General features: G+C 36.1%; 2 pseudogenes; one reads left to right on the forward strand and one right to left on the reverse strand.

Moving 5' to 3' along the window:
• Nucleotides 1-477: 477 nt before the first annotated feature.
• Nucleotides 478-545, reverse strand: LOC134379418 (U2 spliceosomal RNA; annotated as a pseudogene).
• A 4,243-nt stretch (nt 546-4,788) lies between these two features.
• LOC134378393 (14-3-3 protein theta-like) lies at nt 4,789-6,350 on the forward strand (annotated as a pseudogene).
• The last annotated feature ends 281 nt before the right edge of the window (nt 6,351-6,631 follow it).

A 6,631-nucleotide genomic window follows, 5' to 3' on the forward strand; every position in this document is an offset into this window, starting at 1 on the left:
ATGTGTGTGTGCATGCATGTGTGTGTCTAGATATGTACCTACAAATGTAATTTGGGTCCATTTTTGTGAATGGTCCTTTATTCTTTTCTGTTTTTTCTTTTTCTTTCTTTTTTATTTTTGCTATATGAATGAAAATACAGAGATGAATAAAACATTGTTTGTTCCTTCTTGAAATACTACTCCCAGGAAAATAAATATGGATAAGAAGAAAACAAAATTTTCAAAATTGTTCATTTTACTCTTCTTAGTTAAAGTACCAGTGAAACTGTTTTTGACCTGACTGCTTGATGTTCAATTATGGTGAATCCCTCATACCTGATAGTAAGTTATGTTTTTTGGTAATATTTCCCATGCATAAGGTACTTCTCTTCACAGCATTATCATGTATTGCATATTTGTTTTACAAAATGTAAAATTTTTAAATAATTATATTCAAAAGTATAAGCTTTGTGAGGACAGAGCTTGATATACAGATTTGATGTGTGTATCAAAAAATTTCATTTAATATACTACACTTGATCTTAGCCAAAAGGCCGAGAAGCGATATTAAGTGAAACAAGTCAGGCACAGAAAGAGAAATACCACATGTTCTCACTTATTGGAGGGAGCTAAAAATTAATATATAAATTCACACACACACATACACACACACACACACAAACCGGGGGGGAGGGGAGAAGATATAACAACCACAATTATTTGAAGTTGATACAACAAGCAAACAGAAAGGACATTGTTGGGGGGGAGGGGGGAGGGAGAAGGGAGGGAGGTTTTGGTGATGGGGAGCAATAATCAGCTACAATGTATATCGACAAAATAAAATTTAAAAAAAATTTCATAAAGAACAAAAAAACAAAGTGGTAATGAAAAAAACTCAAAGTATATGTCAGAAAAAGATATTTTCACATTTGAATGACACGAAAGTGTTAAGAAAAGACAAGTGGTACCAAAAACAAAAAGCAAATGAATATGTGACACGTTCACCATCACTAGAAATCAAAATAATTAAGTTAATAGTACAAATCAAAGCAATTTTTAACACCAAGATGCTTAAGATATTTCCAGCTCATTCTTTGCTGATAAAGTACATTGATATATATCTTTTTTGAAGGATTCTTAGTTATATGTATCAAAATCTTTATAAATTATTATATCCCTCTATCTCTATTTCTAATTTTAAACACTTCTACTGGTTCAAAAATTCAGAGATATTTCACTTAACATGATTTTCTCCAAGCTCATCCACGTTGTTGCAAATAGCAGAATTTCATTCTTTTTTATGACAGTAGTATTTCATTGTGTATATATGCCACATTTTCTTTATCCAGTCATCCATCAATGGACATTTAGGTTGGGTCCATATCTTGGCTATTGTAAATAGAGCTGCAATGAACATGGGGGTTCCTTCAATGTGGTGATTTCCATTCCTTTGGGTGTATACCTAGAAGTGGGACTGCTGGATTGTATGGTAGATCTACCTGTAGTTGTCTGAGGAAACTCCATACTGTTTCCCATAGTAGTTGTACTAATTTACAGTCCCACCAACACTGTAGGAGAGTTCCCTTCTCTCCACACCCTCACCAGAATTTGTTATTCTCCATCTTTTTGATTATAGCCATTCTAACTGGGGTGAGGTGACATTGCAATGTGGTTTTAATTTGCATTTCCTTGATGATTAGTGATGTTGAGCATTTTTTTAAGTGCCTGTTGGCCATTTGTGTGTCTTCATTTGACATATGTCTATTCAGTTCCTTTGCTCATTTTTTAACAAGGTTATTTGCTTTTTTTACTGTGTAGTTGCTTGAGTTCCTTGTATATTCTGGATGTTGATCCCTGTTAAGTGAAATAAGACAGGCACAGATGGAAAAATACCACATGTCCACACTCATAAGTGGGAGCTAAGAGAGAAGAAGGAAGGAAAGAAAGACCACAGTGGTGTGTTGGACTTGCAGATTGAGAGAGCATACTTGGGATTGCTGGGGAGGAGTGGGGAAGGGAGATTGGAAATAACTGGGCAGGGGACACTAGGAATAATCACAATTTGTGGTAATGGGCATCCTCATAGTATTGATCTGATCACCATATCTTGGGCACAGGTGGTGAGAGTCAGTTTTGTACCCCATGAATATGCATAATCAATAAAAAAAATCAGAGATACCAAAAAAAAAGACATAAATGTAAAAAAAATCATCCTAGCATTATTTAAATGGCAAAAAAATAGGAACAGCATAAATTTTCAATACTGTGGGACTCTGTTAAATAAATTATAGTACATAGTTATAGTATATGATGGACTATTAAGTTATTAAAAGTATGTTTTATAGAATATCAAGCAAAATTGGGCAGGTATATAACACAAGGTTAAACTGGATAAGCAAGTTACAATTAAGAAGGTGAAGAAATAATTATTCCAATTTTTAACTTAGACAAATATTCACACAGATAAATGTCTGGAATGATGTTTCTCAAGAAGAAACAGTGGTAATAGCAGTTATGTCTATGTAGCTTGTAGTTGGATAGACAGAGCTAGATTTCTGAGAGATCTTTTTCCTTTATGCCTTTTAATATTTTTGGATTTCATGGAAATGAGAGATAGGAATGTATTGACCACTTTCCCAATGTTACAGCAAAGATCTAGATTTTATGATTAATAGGACGATCTAGATCTAGTTAGTATTCATTTCTAGGGTGTAGGATTAATCTCTAACTCACCCTTGCTTTTTCTTTTCATTTTTCTATTAGACTGTTACAACATCAAATGATATTTAATTCCTTTTCTTCTCTTGGAAGGAGAAAAGCAAAACCAATAAAGGTCCATTGCTATGTCTAAAGAAGTTCAAAATGAGGAGTCAAACTTTGCATTATTTTTCACTAAGGAAAAAAGACAGAAAATTGCATCTCATTTCATGGTATTCTTTTCAAAAGCTGAATATTGCATAATCTACTTGCCTAATTATATATGATTTAGGACCATTTTCACTGAAATCACAGCGAGGAAGTTTGCTTGGGAAGGCAATATTGAGTTTTATAACAATTGGCAGATACTTTATAATACTTCTTTCTACTGCAAAGGCATAATTACATTGTTTAGAAATGAGAGTGTGAAGGAGTAGACAGCAAAGAAAGATTAAAGTAAAATATTTTAGAAACTTAGTGATTTACAGATGCTGTGAGGCACATTCATAAATGTAGCCAAGGTGATGAACCTGTGCATAAACATCAAAACACAGATGTATGGAGATGAAAAATGAGAATTCCAAACCCCTTAGACAGTGACTCTTCTCTTTGCCATGTTGCTTACTGGGAGGGTGTCAGCATCTCTGGGCTTCCCTTCTTGCCTGGGTAACTAATCAAAGTCTCCCCTATTTACACGGCATTAATTGGATACAAATATCTTTGTACATGCTCTTTGGCTTCATCGTTTCTCAGCTATTTTCTTCATCAAGTAAACACTTCTGTTTTAGGACACACATTCATTTCCAATTACAATTTTCCAGAGAAATCCTGACTTTGGAGGAAGGTTACTTTGTGCAACTTCATTATCACGGCCTCTCTACCTCACATTTTATTTCTCTCAGGCACAAATGACTCACTCAGTCTCACATTTTGGTCTCCCTTGTGTTACAAGTTCCTCTCTGTTCTCACAGTGCTTGCTCAACACAATACTAAACTAGCATTTTAGTTATTGCTGAATATAAATTTGATTTGACTGTCAGCACTTCCTGCAGCATAAAATCAGGAGTAAAATCACATCATGGTGTAAACAATCAAGTAAGAGCAATAAAGAGAAAAAGCGTCATGTAAACGGTAGAAAAAGAAACTGTGTTGTGTCTTAGCATAAATATGAGAAATCCTTCATCGCCTTCCATTACTATGGAATTCCTTCCAAAATAAATTCTCACTGTTTTTATCCTCTTTACTGTCTTCTGAAATATTTTATTGTATATATTTAGGGTGTACAACATGATGTTTTGATACACATATATGTAGTGAAATAGTTACTACAGTCAAAGAAATTAACATAGCCATCATCTCACATACTTACCTCTTCTTGTGTATTTGGTGAAAGTACCTAAAATCCATTATTTCACAAATTTTCAGTATACAATACAATGTTATTAACTATAATCCTCATGCTGTGCATTAGATACCGAGACTTATTTATTCCAGGTAAATGTAATTTCCAGTAAATTGGAATATACTTTCCAATAAATAACAAAACTTTGACTGAAAAATAATAATACTAAATGTTGTGTAATGTGGCAAAATTCTTGAAGTAAGAAAACAAAGACTTTTTTTGTTTAAGAAGATAGAATAAATATTAGTAATATATTTTAGTAGATCTTAGAGCTCTCAGATTTTCAAGGGATTTCAATAAATTAGCTTAGAAAATTATTTTATATGTTGGTGTTTAGAGAGTAAAGTCTAGACAGGTGTGATTTTCACAGCAAAAGGCAATGGAGTGAAAACTGAAATATAAAATGTATGTCTTCTAGAAACATTTCTTCTTAACAAAGAGACATTTGTCATCAACTGATTTTGTGTTTAATTACTTTCTTCAGAAAAACTCTTATAGAGACCTTAAGACATTCCTACCTTCTGGATTCTATGTATGTCCCCCTGTAGAATAAGTTTTTCTGCAGGCACTGTAAGATTTCTCCTTTTATCCTTGTTAATTGTAACCCTCCAAATTGTTTACAATAGGGGACTAGCCTCGCGGCCGCACAGACGCAAAGCTCTCGAGGCGGAGGACTCCCGGTCCCGCTCGGCGCTCGCCCTCGCTCTCCTCGTCTTCGGCTCCGGCCCCGCGCGCCATGGAGAAGACGGAGCTGATCCAGAAGGCCAAGCTGGCCGAGCAGGCCGAGCGCTACGACGACATGGCCACTTGCATGAAGGCGGTGACCGAGCAGGGCGCCGAGCTGTCCAACGAGGAGCGCAACCTGCTGTCGGTGGCCTACAAGAACGTGGTCGGGGGTCGCAGGTCCGCCTGGAGGGTCATCTCGAGCATCGAGCAGAAGACCGACACCTCCGACAAGAAGTTGCAGCTGATTAAGGACTATCGGGAGAAAGTGGAGTACGAGCTGAGATCCATCTGCACCACGGTCCTGGAATTGTTGGATAAGTATTTAATAGCCAATGCAACTAATCCAGAGAGTAAGGTCTTCTATCTGAAAATGAAGGGAGATTACTTCCGGTACCTTGCTGAAGTTGCATGTGGTGATGATCGAAAGCAAACGATAGATAATTCCCAAGGAGCTTACCAAGAGGCGTTTGATATAAGCAAGAAAGAGATGCAACCCACACACCCAATACGCCTGGGGCTGGCTCTTAACTTTTCTGTATTTTAATATGAGATCCTTAATAACCCAGAGCTTGCCTGCACATTGGCGAAAACGGCTTTTGATGAGGCCATTGCAGAACTTGATACACTGAATGAAGACTCATACAAAGACAGCACCCTCATCATGCAGTTGCTTAGAGACAACTTAACATTATGGACATCAGACAGTGCAGGAGAAGAATGTGATGCAGCAGAAGGGGCCGGAAACTAAATGCATACAGGGTGTCATCTTTCTTTCCTTCAAGAAACCTTTTTACACATCTCCATTCCTTACTCCAGTTGGATTTCCTATAGCAAAGAAACCCACTCATGTGTATGGAATCAACTGTTTATAGTCTTTTTCACACTGCAGCTTTGGGAAAACTCCATTCCTTGATTTGTTTGTCTTGGCCTTCCTGGTGTGCAGTTACTGCTGTAGAAAAGTATTAATAGCATCATTTCATATAAACAAGTAACTTCCAAACACTTATGTAGAGGACTAAAAATTACCTGGTATTTAAGTAATCTGAACCAGTTCTGCAAGTGACTGTGTTTTGTATTACTGTGAAGATATGAAAATGTAGTTAATTACAATTTAAAGAGTGTTCTGCATAACTCCTTAATTTCTACATTCCCTCTTTCTCTCTTCTTTGGGGGTTTCCTTTCAGTAAGCAACTTTTCCATGCTCTTGATGTATTCCTTTTCAGTAGGAATCCAGAAGTATTAGATTGAATGGAAAAGCACTTGACATTTCTGGGCTGGGGGTCGCAAATTAAAATGCCTCCTATATCATATTGTGGAGGTTATGTATATCTGTGACAACAGGGAGTTTTCTTATTCACTGTTCATTTGCTGCTGTTTAAGTTGACAACTTCCCTTCCCAATAAAAATTCACTTAACACCTCCTGCCTTTGTAATTCTGGTATTCACTTCACTGTGTAATAGAAGTAGCATGTTGCTGCCAGACTCCAGCATTGCTTTTGGCAAATTAAAGTGCATGTCATTTCTTAATACACTAGAAAGGGGAAATAAAGTACACAAGTCCAAGTCTAAAACTTTAGTACTTTTCCATGCAGATTTGTGCACATGTGAGAGGGTGTCCAGTTTGTCTAGTGATTGTTATTTAGAGAGTTGGACCACTATTGTGTGTTGCTAATCATTGACTGTAGTCCCAAAAAAGCCTTGTGAAAATGTTATGCCCTATGTAACAGCAGAGTAACATAAAATAAAATTACATTTTATAAACCAAAAAAAAAAAAAAACAAATTGTTTACAATAACAAGGAATTATTTTATTTGATCTATGCTTTTA

This window comes from Cynocephalus volans, chromosome 5 (assembly GCF_027409185.1).
Source record: "Cynocephalus volans isolate mCynVol1 chromosome 5, mCynVol1.pri, whole genome shotgun sequence".
NCBI classification, from domain to species: Eukaryota; Metazoa; Chordata; class Mammalia; order Dermoptera; family Cynocephalidae; genus Cynocephalus; species Cynocephalus volans.